This window comes from Lichenostomus cassidix, chromosome 13, assembly GCF_008360975.1.
Source record: "Lichenostomus cassidix isolate B80296 chromosome 13, HeHo_3.0, whole genome shotgun sequence".
In the NCBI taxonomy this organism is placed as follows: domain Eukaryota; kingdom Metazoa; phylum Chordata; class Aves; order Passeriformes; family Meliphagidae; genus Lichenostomus; species Lichenostomus cassidix.
Window position 1 is genome coordinate 17,966,311 of NC_139494.1, and position 16,426 is coordinate 17,982,736.

Genomic DNA, 16,426 nt, shown 5'->3' on the forward strand with positions numbered 1-16,426 from the left:
TGGGATCTCACACTCATTCAGCTGCCCTCAGGTGAAATTCCTCAGTACTAGAGTTACTGTAATTGCTGTGGATTAATGTTTTCTTTCTGCTCTCCTACCAGCTTTCTATTAAACTAGGACTGGTACCACAACTCTGCAGCAGCCCTTGGATGAATAATCTCAGGTTTCAGCTTACATAAGCCCTACTTCCTTTGCCTTCCTCAGTGTGTTTTGTTCACCAGTGAGAACCTTTGCCCAGACAAAGCAGATGCTAATCTCTACAATTAGACATATTTAAATTCTGTCAAACAATGTATTTATATTAAATCCTGTTAAATCTATAACTGCTCCCATGTCTCCCTTTTGGGAAGAGTTCTGGGTGCCTGGGGAGTCCATGAGCACATTCTGCACACAGGGTGACCAAATATCCATCATAAACATGCCCAAATCACAAAACCATCAAACCTGTGGCTCACATGGCCTCTGTCAGACATTATCCAACAGGAACTGCTCTCTCAGGCAAAGCAGGGCAGCAATTTGGTGTCCATCCCCTCCCATCAGCACTGCTCAGCACCTCAGCAAGGAGAGGAACCCCTGCCTGGGAGGTACAGCACACCAGGGTCAGGCAGCAGAACAGGAAGCTGCCAGCTTTGATTTTTCACTCTTGGAATGAAGAGATGAAATAGCAGCAGGAGGGAAGGAAGGAAGGAGGGAGGGAGGTCTGAACCAAGATTTCAGGAAAGGCAGTTTAGTTTCCAGTGCCTGACTTTGAGCCCTGAGATCTCACTGCTGTCTGTCAGTCCTGTGAGAGGCTCAGACTGATCTAATATTTAATGGGATTTCAGAAATTCCAACCCCATGTGCCCATGCAGATCCCTCTATAAATATCCATCAGGAGCACCTGTGGCACTATGGGGCTGTGCTGATCCGGATTATTAAAGCAGAGGGACACACCCAGAAATCATAACCAGTTCTGAACCCTTCTTTGCTGTGGGAATAAAGACACCAATTTTTTAAAATCACAGCAACCTGGCAGCAGAAGCTGAGCCAAAGCATGAGGCCATAATGAAGCAGCCATGTCATTTCCAAGGCTCGGCAGGAAAGCCAGAGATGCATTAGGTACATTTATGTCTTACATTACAGGAGTTTCAGTATTCTCTGGGTACAAGACTCCCAATACTTTTAAAAACTCTGTCCTTGAGAAGGTAATGGCTGTGTCAGACAATGAAGTTAAAATAAGAGATGTGGAAGTAATAAAACACTCTCCATGGGGCACAGCAGGTCCAGCCCTTTCACCCGCTGACACACCAAAATGTCTCTTTCCCCCAGAAGATAAGCTGAGAGAGATGACTATTCTGGAAATTACATTTTAGCTCCAATGAATCACATTTTCCAGCTTGAAGTCACTCACAGTGAAAGCACTATGTGCCCGAGGACTCTTGATTTCCAGAAATAATGCTTGGAGTGGCTGGGAAAAAGCCCCAGATTGCAGTGCTGTGGGGGTGCAGGGATGCTATTTAGATGTGCCTCAAAACTTCCTCCACACACCACCACCAGCCCTCTATTTTTAACCCTCCAGGGTGTTTAGCAAAGGACATCTGTGCTCATTCTTTTAGCACCATGGGCAGCAGAGGGTTAGGAACCCCTGGAGGTAACACCAGCACTGGGGAGAGAGCGAGAGCTCCTGGGCAGAGGAACAGACAAATTGTCTTTCCGTGGTGCTCTCACCTCATTTACCTTCCCACTTGCTCTCCACACTTTGTTTTCTCTTCCTGCTGCCTTCTCCACGTTCTGCTGGCGATGGTAATTATGGTTTTAAATGCAAGATGAAAGGGATGGAGCTGGTGGCAGAAAATTACAGTGCTTTATGTACTCACCAAATTGAATGTTTTCCTTTTCTTGGATATTCACATGAGCTATTAATTTTGTTTTCTTTTAGGTATGGAAGTCGTAGCTTCAAAATAATCACTTGGCTTGTTTGTTTGCAAAAGATCCTCTGATTTAATTATTTATAAGAATTATGAATTAAGAATGATGAATAAACATGCATGACAATTAATGGATTCTTTGTCGAATTCTCCTATGGAACCAGATGGTCTGACTGATGCATGTAAACAGATCATTTATTTCATTTGGAATTCTGAATATTGAATAAGAAATGAGATATTTGCTGTTGAAGACCTTACCAAATGTTTAAGCTAATTCAGACAAGGACTGGGGAAAGGGTTATACATGGAAATAAATGCAGAATGACCACAGTTTGCCACAGGAGATTGTCCCACCTGCCCAGGGTGCTCCCTGCTCTCCTTCCCTCAGTGCAGGTCACTTCTCTGTCACACATTTAGCACCTTGGGATGGTTTTGCCATAAGGACATTTATTCTTGTGCAAATCTCACAGAAAATGTGAGGAATGAAATGCTGAGACCAAGCAGACAATTCCACCCTTTGATATTCCCCTTTTCCAGTGAGAAATTGCAAATGGCACAAGAAAGGTGAAAAATCAAGTTTCCCTGATTAAGGTCTCTGCTGACAATGATCCTGAAATGTTTGTTTTCAGCCAAGTTTGCTCCTCATCACAAAGAGCTTCATTTGCTCTTCAGCCCCAACCTGCACTCCTCTGATATTCAACAACATTTACCTGCTTCAAAGACAATTAGCATGTTTAATTAAGGACTGCTGGGCCTCGAGATGCTCGATGGCAAAGTTTATTCTTTATTATCAGAATAATCAGCCCTTAATGAGGAGAAATGCAAATTGCTGCCAATAAATTCACATATGCAAGTCCATCAAGCTTTTCTGTGATACGATTATTTTGTGGCAAAGCTGAGTGAAGCCTCTGCCAGCCCTGGAGTTACCCAGAGCCATCACCAGCCCAGGGGTGCCCACGCTGCCCACAGCCTGCAGAGAACCTCCCAGCACTGCCAGGGGCACTGCAGACACTCTGTTCCCACTCTGCACTCCTCCCAAGCACTTTGGTATCGACCACAACATGATTTTCCTCAAAAATTACTGCAATGAAGCTATTGAAAAAGCAAAGGTTTAAAAACAAACTCCTCAAATATAAAAAAGTTTAAAAAAATAGTTAAAGTATCATTAGTGATATAAATCACAAAGATTTCCACAGCTTTTAGCTGCAGATGGAAGAATGAAAATTTTATCCCTAATTGTGAGGTTTGGGAGGGCCCAGGGTCCAGCTGGGATGATTGGAGTCAGCAGCACCAGAGGAAATCAGCCCCTATTCAAGCACAAACATGGGCTTCAAACAGCAGCATTATTGTTTATTTGACAGCTCGTCAGCTTTGCATTTAAAATTCTGAGAAAGTCTGGGCACACACCTGGAAGGAAGTCCCTGAGCCAGGGAAACCTGCCTTTGCAGGACAGCCTGGGCAGGGAGAATGCAGTGCCTGCTGCACCAGGGGTTCAGGGGAAAGGGAGTCCTGGAGATCAAACCATGCTCCTTTTCCCCTCCCCATTCTGCCATTACAAGAGGAAGCCCAAGCCCAGTTTTCCTATGGATTTCTTATGGATTATTTCAAGGCTGAGGTTGGAAAAGAGCTCCAGGACCAGTGAATCCAGCCTGTGCCAATCCCCACCCTGTGCCCAGCCCAGAGCACTCAGTGCCACATCCAGGAATTCCTTGGGTACCTCAGGGATGGGGACTGCAAACCTCCCTGGGAAATCCTTTCCAGTGCCTGACTGTCCTTTCCATGGGGAAATTCCTGCTGCTGTCCAGCCTGAGGCTGTTCCCTCCTGTCCTGCTGGTGGTGGCCTTGGAGAAGAGGCCAAAACCCTCCTGAATACATCCTCCTCATCTTAGGGTTCCTTAGTCCAGCAAATGGAACAGCTCAGTAGGAGGGGTTTATTTTGATCTTTGTTTGCTTGTTTTCCATGTCTAACTTTCCTTCTTGCTTTCTGAAGCACTTCAGCTCCCTTCCAAGCCCAAGCCATCCCCAGCAGCCCTGGGGATGCTGTCTGCTGCTGCACAGCCCCACACTGACTGCTGGCAGCTCCTGCTGCCAGAGCAGGGCTGAGCTGGCAGCCACAGCCTTCAGAGAAACCTCAAAAGTTCTCTGAGGATTAGCTGAGGTGACATTGAGATTCACCAGAACCATCTGTTCCCTGAGAAAACCTTCCCAGAGGGGAAGCTCAGTGCCCAGCCCTGACCTGGGTGCTTCACTCTGAGCTCCCCTGCTGGGGTTCTGCCCTGACCCTCTGGGCTCCAGACAGGATTTGGTGTCTCAGGGGCAAGGGGAAGCTCAGCCAGGCTGCTGCTCTCTGTCAGGTGTGCTGCTGCTGCTCTGGGGTTTTTGGAAGCTGAAGGCACCCAGTGCAGAGGCTGCAGGCAGCAGTGCTGGCTCTGAGCAGAGCAGGGCAGTTATCAGGATTTAAACAATTAGCTGAGCTCAGGAGATGCAACCACCTCCTAAGTGACTATGAATATTCAGGTAAATATGTTTAGCTGAAATATTGAGTCATCAGCAGACACTACATGCACAAAATGTACTCCTGCCTATTTGTCCTTAATTTCACCACCGTGCTGGCCAGCACTGCTGGCACAATCCAGGAGCTGCACTCCTGGGCAGGTTTGCTCTCCTCTGGCATCACAGAACACAGGGAGGAGCAGATCCACACACAGAACTTTTCCTCCCAAATCCTCATTTCCATTGCAGGAGATCCATGCTTTTGCTCAGCTGGTGCTGGGTGACTCTGGTGTCTCCTGGCTGAGCACAGCCCTGGCTCATTCCATGTCAGATACCACAGGAAAACCTCACCCTGCCCTGCTCTGGAGAACATCTCAGCACCACAGCTCCTCACTGCTGCTCCTCCAAGGGCAGCTGAAAAACACCTGCTCTGCATTTTCCCAGGAACTCCTTGGAAAACTATTTTCCTCCCTGGTGTCACCTTTTAACCCAGAACTTGTCTCCCATGAGGTGCTCTCTGATTTGGGAGGGAGATTCATTCTGGATTAGGAGAGACACAATGGGATTTCTATAAAGCTCCCATTTCTCTACCAATTCCTAGTCCAGGAATTCAGGATTAGGAATACCTGCCTGGAGATGGGTAGCAATCCAGAAAAATGGATTAAAAAACCCAAACCTGCAACAGAAAAGGGCAAACCCAACATCTAAGCACAAGCAAACTTCCATTAACTGAAGAGCCAGGATTTTATCCAACAGTTAGTAGAGATTCAGCCAACAGAATGGCCAAGGAAAACAAGGAATGGGCAGGAGTTCCTGCAGGTTTCCAAGCACTGGTTTCAGTGCAGTGCATGGATAATGCTGGACTGACTGGAATCTCATCCCCCTTGGCAGGAAAGCTGATCCCTTTTCCTCCCACAGCTGTCAATATGCATGTCCTGTTCTTTTTTCACATGTCTAACTTCTAATTGAATGCCTATTCAGTGTTCTTCATCATTTCTTTCATGGCACAGGGACAGATTCACATCAAACAGCTTGGTCACAGCACCAAACCCCAGAGATGATCACAGATCACACCAGGTCCTGGGGGTTCCTACATGGTCACCTCTGCCAGTGGGTGAGGGGAGAACTCAAAGTGTCCCACAGGCAGCATTTTAACTGTAAAACTTTGGTTTCATGCTTTTCCTTTTAGCTTAACAGTATGAGACAGGGTGATGCCCTGGTCCTCCTCCTGGGCAGTCAGACTGCTCCTTGCCTGAGCTGCCCAGGGAGGAGCTCAGGGCACTTTGGGGGTTTCCCAGTTCCCAGCAGTCCCAGAGCTCCAGAGCTGCTGTTCCCTGTCCCAGCTCCAAGGGCCAAACCTGTGGCTGAGCTTTGCAGAGCCCTTGGGCTGCAGTGCCACAGGTCAGAGCACCTGGGCCAGCCCATGGGAAAGGTGGCCAGAGCCTCTGCAGACCCAGACCTTGCTGATGTCCCCAAGGATAAGGACAGGGATGCAGACACTTCCTCGGGGCTTTTCCTTCCCAAAACAGCAGCAGAGGAGCTGAGGGATGGAGACAGAGCAGTGCAGAGCTGCAGAGATGTCACAACAACAGAGTTCACCTCAGAATCACCAATTTACCATCCACTGCCCCAGGATGCCACACCCCATGGGAAGGGGGGACACAGCTGGGACAGTCAGGAGCTCTTTGCTGTGGCCTCAGGAGAAGCACTGAGCTGCCACAGCATCAGCCATGGCCAAACTCACTGCCAGAGCTCAGCTCACAGCCCAGCCCATGAGGGGCTCCCTGCAGGGACAGGACATGCAAGGGGAAAGCTCAGAGGTGTGGAAAAGCCCAATTCCAGCAGCACAGCTCTGCTCCCAGGCCATCCCTCCTGCATTCCCAGCACTTCCAGCCTCTCTGCTCCATATTTGCCATTTTTCATGCTGTTGCAATATAAACAGCCTGACTCTGGGTAAATGTTAGCTCTCACTGGCAGCCCCTGGACATATAGATTGCATACAGTTTACTCTGGCTGTTTTGGTTAGAAGGTCACAGGAGTGCTCAAATATTTGGAAGAGGAACAAAATTTATAGCAGCTAAGAAATTACAGCACATGGTAAACACACATGCAGCTATTTATGAGTCTATACAGGCAGAGAGAGGCAGCACAGCCTGGGCAGTGACTTTGTTCCTGCTGGCAGCAGGAGGCAGGCAGGGAACTCCTGCTCCTTGGCAGCTCCTTCACTCTGTGGCACAGAGAGAGGTGAGGCAGATTTCTATTTACATTGTCTTTGTTTATGAAATGCTGCTTTTCATACCCACATCCCATGAACTGACACAGCTCTCCCTCTGTCCTGAGCAAAGTTTCCTCTCTGTGGCCTCTTCTGCAGATGTTTGTCCTTCAGAGGATGCAGGGCTCACCCAGCTGTGGGAGAAGCTCGTGGGATGCCCAAAACCATCCCACCTGCACCCTTCCCCTGCCAGGGGTGAATTCCTGCCCAGGGCTTGGCAGGGACAGGGGCAGAGAGGGGCAGAGCTGTGGCAGTGTCACCAGCAGTGGCACTGAGCCTGGGGCTGCCATGGGGCACTGCAGCCTGCTGGGATGAGGATGGAATCCTCTCCTGCCATGGGAATTGGCTGCTCTGGCTCCACCTTGCCCACCCAGTGCTGTCCCTGCAGCCCCTCCTGACCAGCACAGGAAAATCTAATTATCACTAATAAAGGATTGCAGCTGCAGTTTGGATTTTGACACAAACCCCTCATTTCCCCAGTGGCTCCAAGAACGACTGAAGTTCACTGATCCCTGCAACTCAAGCACTGGCCCTGGGCAGCCCCAGCTCAGAGCCTGGAGGTTTTGCAATGAAAGCAGCTATATTTAGTGAGCCACCAAAGCAAGATTGGGTGTTATTATTGTTATTATTAAGAGAAAACCAAAAGACTCAGTTTCAAGAGCTGTGTTTCACAGCACAGAACAAGTGGGAAAAGCAAAGGAGTCAAAGCTCTAACCAGGGTGACAAGGGACAGGAGGGCAGCCAGGTCTGGACAGGTAGAACAGTGCAACTGGATGAAGATTCCCTATAAAGTCACTGCTTACAATGCCAAAATATGATTGTTACCCTTTGCCTACACAACCTCCAGCCCAGAGCAAGTCCTGCCCCAGCACTTGCAGATCAGAGAAGCACTGAGTGGATTGGGTTGGAAGAGATTTTAAATCCCATCCAGTGCCACCCCAGCCACGGCAGGGACAACTTCCACTGTCCCAGGCTGCTCCAAGCCCTGTCCAACCTGGCCTTGGACACTTCCAGGGATCCAGGGGCAGCACAGCTTCTCTGGGCAGCAGAGACACAGAACAGCTTCTGCTGCTCTGGCTGCTCCCAGATTCCAATGGCAGGGTTTGCTCAGGAAGATTTTTAAATTAACCCAAAGATGAAGTTTTGCCCTCAGACAGAGTTTCAGGAGTGGCACATTCTGTTTCTGAGCAGGAACCCCCCAGACTGAGCTTCTCTCTGCTCTCTGCCCCTCTCTGCTCAGCCCCAGCCCTAGCAGAGCTGCTGCCCAGGGCTGCTGGAAGCATCTCTGCAGTGCCTGGAGCTCCTGGGCTCAGAGTTACAGACACAGGCAAAGCTCCCACATAAACTTTGGAATTCTTCACATAAAAAGCATGTTAAACCCCTCGTAATTAAAACAAAGTGTGGTCATTTTTATATACATCATCTTTTTCTCCTTGGTCTATTTTTAGACTTTTAGTTGCCATAACAACACATTTTACCATATAGCACATCCTGAAACGAGTCTGGGCTTCCTCCCGGTGTGCAGCAGAGCCCTGACCACTGCACAGCCCAGGGGACAGAGCTGTCCTGTCCCAGCTGTCCCAGCACAGCACAGAGCCCTCGTGTGCTGCTTGTGCCCAGCCAGAGCAAGGCAGGAGCCAAGGCACAGCCACAGCACCCCAGACACACAGGGAACAGCCAGAGAAACGATGCAGCAGCACTGAGCAGCTCCTGCCTGGCTCAGTCACTACAGCACAGCCCCAAGGAGCCTCTCTCACACCCCAACACCCCAGAAAAGCCTTACCTGCAGCCAGCGCCCTCACTGTGAGCAGAGAGACCCTCAGGGAAAACCACAGAGCCCCTCTGGATGCACTGATAAACAGGAAAGGGTGGGTGGGGCACAGCCTGGGCATGGGGAGCACCTGTGGGGATGGAATATGGGAAACACCTGTGAGGATGGAATATGGGAAACACCTGTGGTGGGGATGGAATATGGGAAACACCTGTGGGGATGGAAAATTGGGAACACCTGTGGGGATGGAATATGGGAAACACCTGTGAGGATGGAATATGGGAAACACCTGTGGTGGGGATGGAATATGGGAAACACCTGTGGGGATGGAAAATTGGGAACACCTGTGGGGATGGAATATGGGAAACACCTGTGAGGATGGAATATGGGAAACACCTGTGGTGGGGATGGAATATGGGAAACACCTGTGGGGATGGAAAATTGGGAACACCTGTGGGGATGGAATATGGGAAACACCTGTGGGGATGGACTATGGGAAACACCTGTGGGGATGGAAAATTGGGAACACCTGTGGGGATGGACTATGGGAAACACCTGTGGGGATGGAATATGGGAAACACCTGTGGGGATGGAATATGGGAAACACCTGTGGGGATGAGGCACACTGAGCACATGGGGAACACCTGTGGGGGTGGAATCATGGAATCATGGAATCCCAGACTGGTTTGGGTTGGAAGGACCTTAAAGCCCATCCAGTTCCATCCCATACCATGGGCAGGGACACCTTCCACCAGCCCAGGTGGCTCAGCTGTGTGGATGAGGCACCCCTGGGTCAGCAGATCAACCAGGTAAATGTTGTAGGTCCCTTCCAGCTGAAATATTCTATTCTATTATATTCTATCCCATGCCATTCCCCATGTGCCCAGGCACCCTGCAGCCTCTCTGCCTTGCCCCCTGCCCAGCCCAGCAGGCTGGCAGCAGCAGGGTGATGCCCATGCTGCCCCAGGGCAGAGCTGTGACAGCACAGAGGTGCCAGCTGGGCAGGGGACAGGAGCAGGCAGGGAGGAGTCTCCTAGTGCCACCCTGCCCTGGCTCCAGGCCCTCACCCCCCACGGCCCTGTGACCTTCAGGATATACATTTTGGTGGTCAGTAGTGGTGCTGCTGTGAGGCAGGAGTGAGGGGTGAATGCAGGAGGATTGGATTGGATTGGATTGGATTGGATTGGACTGGACTGGACTGGACTGGAGATGCTGCTGAGACCCCTAGGAGTGTCCTTGGAGTCAGTGCTGTACAGGAGCTGCTCATGGCTCCAAATGGGTTTGATCTGAGATGCTTTTCTCCTGCTCAGCAGGACTTAGCTCCCCAGGAGCTGTGTGGCCAGCAGGTCACTGTGAGCAGGGAGCTGGGAATGCCAGACCCAGCTCAGCCCAGTGATCACTCAACACAGGCTTTAAACATTTTCAAATATTTATTCTCGTCTGCATTCCCCTTTTTACAACAAAAACCAGCAGTTTTCTCTGCAAACCAAACAAAGCAGAGGCAGCAGGTGAACCCCTGGCTGCTCCTGCTGCTCTGATCCCTGTGGAAAAGCTGTGCCCTCGGCAGCTCCCCAGCCTGGGGGGAAGGACGTGCTCAAACCAGCCCAGGGCTGGGGGAAGCACGTTCCGTGTTTGAGCAGCTGAAGGGCTTTAATGAAAACCAGGGGAAAGAGTTTTAAGTATAGAAAACACTATTTTCTCCAAAATTATTTGCTCTGCTTGAAAGCTAATGCTCTGTTTTAAGTCTGGTTTTATATGTCTCTTGGACTTGAGTTATGGTACATTAATTATGGCCAGAGGCAATGAAGAAGTGTTATTTCTTTACAAAGGAGATGGAGAAATTCAGTTAAAAATAGATTATAAGGCAGTGCTCTCAGGCACAGATATTTTCCTGCACTGCTGAATTTCTGTTTTCCATCGACCAAGGAGGAATTTGCTTGCAGAATATAAGGAATTTTTTATATTACTCAGCATAATTAAGTGTAGCTGGTTAAATGACTGTGGAGGTCAGTAGAACAGCCAGTAACTTTTCCCTGCTAAGGGAAGTGGCAGTTGGCCAAAACCCATTATCCTCTCCACCCCTTTTGGGTTTTTTTTACATCCTTGCACAGGATTTGGAGCTTCTGTCGGGGAGGACGAGGAGGAGCCAAGCAGACAAGCCCTGTGCCCCAGGGCTGCACTCCAGGCTGGCACAGGGCTGAAATCAGACCTCAGAGATCCTCTGTTCCTGAAGGACCTGCAGACACCGCTGAGCTTTGGGCAGCAGGGACAGAGCCTGGCAGCAAAACGCTGCCCAGCTCCCTCATTTCCTTTAAAAATGCAATCCCTGCCTCGATGGACACTTGGGATAATTCACACATCAAAGGCAGGATGTCTTTCCTTGCGCTCTGACGCATTATTAATGTCCCAAACATGTCCCCAGTGAGCATCCCCAGCTCTGGCAGTGTTTGCCGGGCTGTCCCAGCCCTGCTGAGCGAGGGGCTCTGGCTCGCTGTCCCTCTGTCCCCTCTGCAGCTCCCCGGCGCTGTGCCAGGCTGCCACAGGGAGCTGATCCAGGGAATTACCCCAGGAGGGCAAACAGCCCCGGGGCTTGCAGGAGCAGCGCTGGGCTGGCAGTGTGGGGCTGGCAGTGCTGGGCTGGCAGTGTGGGGCTGGCAGTGCCCGCAGCACAGAGCCTGCAGCGATCCCATCCCATCCCATCCCATCCCATCCCATCCCATCCCATCCCATCCCATCCCATCCCAGCTCCGAGCGCTCGGATCGCCGCTGAGCTCTCCGGCTGGGACTCGCCATGGGAATGAGCCGATTGCCACCTGGTGGCACCGAACCCGAGCGTGCCGAGCTCTGGGGACACCGGGCTGTGTCTGCCGGGCTGCTCTGAGCTGCTCCCGGTGTCACCCCCGCCACTGCCACCACAGCCCGGGGCGCAGTTAGGTTTGCTCCTCTCTCTTCCCTTGCCAGTCCCCTGGTTTAGATGTTCCTTTCGGCTAGCAGAGAGGCCAAGGAGCGGCGCTGGGAGGAGTTTTGGTGTCGGGGCTGCTTGTCCCGAGTGGGAGGTTTGGGGATGCTCTGCTCAGGGAACCCCGAGTGGCCAAAGCCACCCCGTGTGTGCCCAGCGCGGCCACCCGGCGTGCCAGCCTCTGCTGACCACTGCTGGCCGGGAGGGACACCAGGTGCTGTCCATCCCCCGGCCAGGGCACCGGAGGGGCTGCAGTGCCAGCTCTGTCCCTGCTGCCAGCCCTCCGCGGGGTCCCCAGGCACACAGGTCACCCTGCTCGGTCACAGGGGTGACTCCCCCGGCGCTATGGATCTAAGAAAAGGGAAGAGCCACTGTATGTGAAGCCTGGGGTGAGTTACTCCTCGATGGACATTGGTCCTGCAGATCTGTGCCTGAGCAGCAGAATCCCACTGGAGATGTGCTGAAATAAAGCCTGGAAACTGTGAGAAGAATGGAGAACTACAGCAATTAAAAAACCAGTCAGAAATAGCTTCCTGGTTCAGAGAACGATGCAGACAATTTACTGATAATAGGATTAATGAGCCAAAGGTGAAGCTATGCTGCTGCCCTGGGTTTGTTTTCCCAGCAGAACTGGGTGCCTGGGCCAGGGCTCTCTTTGGTGACCTCCCAGCCAACATTCCCCTTCTCTGTGTCTCAATTTCTCCCCCTGTCCTGTAGAAATCCTCACACCAATTAACCAGCAATTAACCAACACCTTTGTTCTCTGCTCAGCAGAGGGAGGTGTGAGGGGCAGGAGGTGCTGGGTGGGCACAGGGCTGTCCAGGCTGGCAGGACTGGCAGAGTTCTGCACCTCCTGCCCCTCCCTGCCCAGCTCATCCCCACGGAGCAGGCACAGCCCAGCCCTGCAGGGCTCCACCAGTGTCTGAGCAGCAAACAGGACCATGGCAACCAGAGCAGCAGGGCTGGCTGGGATCTGAGCTCCGAGCCCATCCACGGCACAGCGCAGGGATGTGTTTGGGGATCACACTGCAGGTTTCCATGGAAAAAGCTCCCACAGAACAGCCTTCCAGACAAATTGCTGGGTAAACTGCAGAGGTTTCAGAGCTCCAGCCTGATGTTTTTAATGCGTGTTTTCTCGCTGCTGCCAGCACTTTACAGGTCCAAAATTCAGCTCTGCTGTCTTTCCTCCAGGGTCCACAATTGTGCCTGTGTTTGTTTTGAAAATAATGAAGGCACAAGAGAGAGCCTCTGTGGTTATTCCATCACCTGCTCAGCAATCCAGGGAGAAAACAGAGACAAATGTGCAGAGGCAGAAGCAGGGAGAGAGCTGAAGGCAAATGCTGCTGTTTCCAGCAGAACACTTGCTCTGTGCTGTGGCTGAGCCCCACAGCTCCCCTGGGCTCCCTGTGCCATTCCTGGGCCTTTATTTCCTCCTGGCATCCTCTGAACAATCCCTGTGTGTTGCCAGGGATCTGAGGAGCAGTGGGGATGCAATCCCATCCCACCCATCAGCTCTAGCCCAGCACAGCCACCCCACATCCTCCCAGCCCACCCATGGAAGCACTGACTGCATGGGGAACTCTAACCCAGCTAAGGTGTAGGCAGGAGGGTCATTTTCAAGTTTAAATTCTATATTCAGGTCTGAAGCAAAACTAAGAATAGATCTGAGGCAGAATTAGGCCTTTTAAGCTCAATTAAAGCTCAGGCAGAACATGAAGATCATCAGCACAAGAGCGAAGATCTCTTGATTGCTGCAAATTTATTCTGAATTAACAGTGGTGGGAAGGAGGGAAGAATTAATCCAATGATGTGGGCTTGGACTGATCAATCATTTGTAATTATTATCTTCTCTTTTGTCAATATGCACACTGGAAACTTAATTCTGGTGCTGCATCCAGCAATGACAGGGAAATCACCAGGGATGAAGGAGTGAAATGAGGAGAGGCCCATGCAATTAAAAACCAACAGAACCCCCTACACAGACCTCGGTATTTAAAGCAGATATTTAAATAAATGAACAGAAATAAACTACCCCATGGTGTCAGAATTGTCATCTTGCCTGTGCAGACATGTGAATGCATCAATGTATTCTGACTGAAGATGCTGAAATCAAGCTCACAGCAAAGTGCCTCCAAGCTGTTACTGACATTGGGAATTCCAAACTCTAGATCAAACTTAGCCTAGAGAAAGGAGTTTAGAATATAAGATTTCCAGGAGAGTATAAAATGGCCAAAGAAAACATTACAGCCAAATGCAGCTGATTGAGCAGGTGCTTTTTATGGAACCATTTCACTGCTTGGCCACCCTTTCTGTGAGGAAATTCTCCCTGAGAATCCTTCTTGAGAACTCACCTGTCTGTATCACCCAACAGCGATTTACCCAGGGAAAAATAAATTTATGTACAGAAAACGAAGAGACTTCCTGCTCAGAAATATGTCAGGATGGGACAGAGCAAAGGTTCTCCATCCCCAGGAGGATTCCAGGCACTGCAGCAGACAGGGTCACTGCTGGAATGGATCCCTTCCCCTGCCAGGGACAGAGAGCAGTGCTGTGACCCCTGGGAGTGCCACTGGTGCTGCTGTGGGACAGAGCAGGGAGGAGGAGGAGGAGGGAAAGGCTTCCCAAGCTCTGCTCCAGCACAGCAGCAGCTCTGAGTGCAGCAGAGAGGTACCTCAGGTGTTTTAGCACATCATGGCACTGAAATGAATCCAGCAGGGATTTCTCCATGGAAAGGGTACTCAGGCCTTGGCAGGAGCTGCCCAGGGAGGTTTGCAGTCCCCATCCCTGCAGGTGTCCAGGGAATTCCGGATGTGGCACTCAGAGCTCTGGGCTGGGGACAAGGTGGGCATCGGCACAGGGGGATTGATGGTCTGCAGGGCTTTTCCCCCGCGGGTGCTGCCAGGACTGAGCCCAGGCTGTGTGCAGCTCATCAGGAGTCCTGCAGACCCACCCAGTGGAGAAGCTGCAAACAGCAACTCCAATCCTGCATTCCAGCAGGTTCTGCTCTCCTGTTGCGGGACAAGGAGACATTCCAGAGCCTCCTGGGACAGCCACACCCCAGGGACACAGGGGACTCGGGATTGGTGCTCTGGCTTTGTTCCCGTGCCTGCGGAGAGCCAGGGCTGGGCAACCCAAAGCTCGTTCAGGGCAGTTCTTTAACCCCCACAGTTCCTAAAAGCCACTAACAAACCTTGAACGCTGTGTTGGCAGCAGCTGAGGCACCACAGGAGCAGCAGCAGGTGATCTCCCAGCCAGGACCTCCCAGGGCACATTCCCCTCGGAGCCACAATCCAGAGAATCCCGTGGAAATGTCCCAGTGCCATCCTGGAGCCAAGCCTCAGGGGATTCTGCACCTACAGGGGTGACAGGACAGAAGCACATTCAAACACAGCGTGTGCCCAGGATGTGCCCTGGAATTTACTGATACAGAAACAGAACCCAGAGGATTTGGGGCAGCTGGTGCCTCACAGCACAAGGGAGCTGCAGAGCAGAGCCATTGTCACACCATCACCAGCCTGGGTGACACATGGACACACTGGGAAAGGGAATTCCCAACTCCTGTAGGGCAGGAGATGATTTCAAGACTGGGGGGATAACAACAGTGGGTTTAGAAAAGCAACTCCAGCATGTATTTGAGTGCTTTAAGCTGAGCAACATAAGAAGAGCCAAAGCAGGATGGAAGAAGTGGTGTTGGTACTTACCTGAAACCCAGATGAGAATGGTGGGGGGAATGGACTGGGGGGAGTTCAGATGTGGAAAGAAAAAAAAAAAAGTCCTACTAATTCTGCAAGGCAGATGTGGGAGTACAGAACTACAGCCTCCAGTGCTGACATTCTATGGGCTGGGGAGATTGAATCATCCGAAATGTAACGAAAACTGAACCAAGAACTAGGACAAAACTTCATTACAGAAAATCAATGGGATTGATTTTGGAAAGGCAATAAAGAGTCAATGCAATCACATTAATTAATGTACCACAAATCTGGGATATTTAACACAACCAGCCTAGACAGAACACTGGTTTTATCAAGTCCTCCAGGAAGTCAAGTGTTTGACCTCCTGCTCCCATCTGCTTCTCTTTGCTCCCCAGGGAACACTTAGAAATGCAGTTAGAAACTGCTAAATTCTGTGCTGAGGAACACAAAATGCTCCTGGAAACTCCTGGGTCAACCCTCACTGCTGGAGTAGAACGTGCAGTGTCCTGCACTGCTGACTTTGTGAGCATTAAATCAAAATAAATCCCTTTTCCTAAGGCTTCTCCAGACTCAGTAGCTCTATTGCCAGGGCAACACTGAGTTGTTTTTCCTGTGCACTGAAGCTTGCTCATGCTGTGGGGAAAGAAAATATTATTTATGATAGTTTTCCAGCCAGGTTATCACCCTGGAAGGTGCCTATGGATTCACTGCAAAGCTCCAAGAACTTCCCCTGGAATGTAAGGGTAAGCTGAATTAGCTGTTCCCAAAGCACAGTATTGCAGTGGTAGAACCTGGTTTGTTCAAAAGCTGTGGGAGCTTTTCTGTGTCCTAGAACTGTGTTTAATTAGTAAAATTAGTTTAATCAATGCCAGTGCTTTGCACAGATACAGGACAGGAGCTCCCTCCTGCTCTTCACTGCAGGACTGAGAACTTGGTGCCCCAGGGACACCACAACTGCAGGGCAAAACCTTTTGCTCAGCAAAATCCACTCACCTCTTTTACTCAGGATGATAATTTGTAATAACAGTGAAGGAGAAATATCTCTGGGCTCTTGAATTCACTTCTGGAAGGCAATTGCAGGGTTTTGTGTGTCTGGGAGCTCCACTGTCCCAGAAAATAAATACTTCTGCTTTCCTCCCTGTCACACTTGTAAGAACTCTTGTGATTAACACCCCCAACCAGGTCATAATCCTCACCAACTATTTAGGACTGAAGCAAACACCAAATCCACCCAATGAATTCCATTTGAAATGTGATTGTGTTTCAACATGGAAGTTTCTACTTTAGCAACTGAACATTAAAACAGAAAGATCAGGAAAAATCAAACAC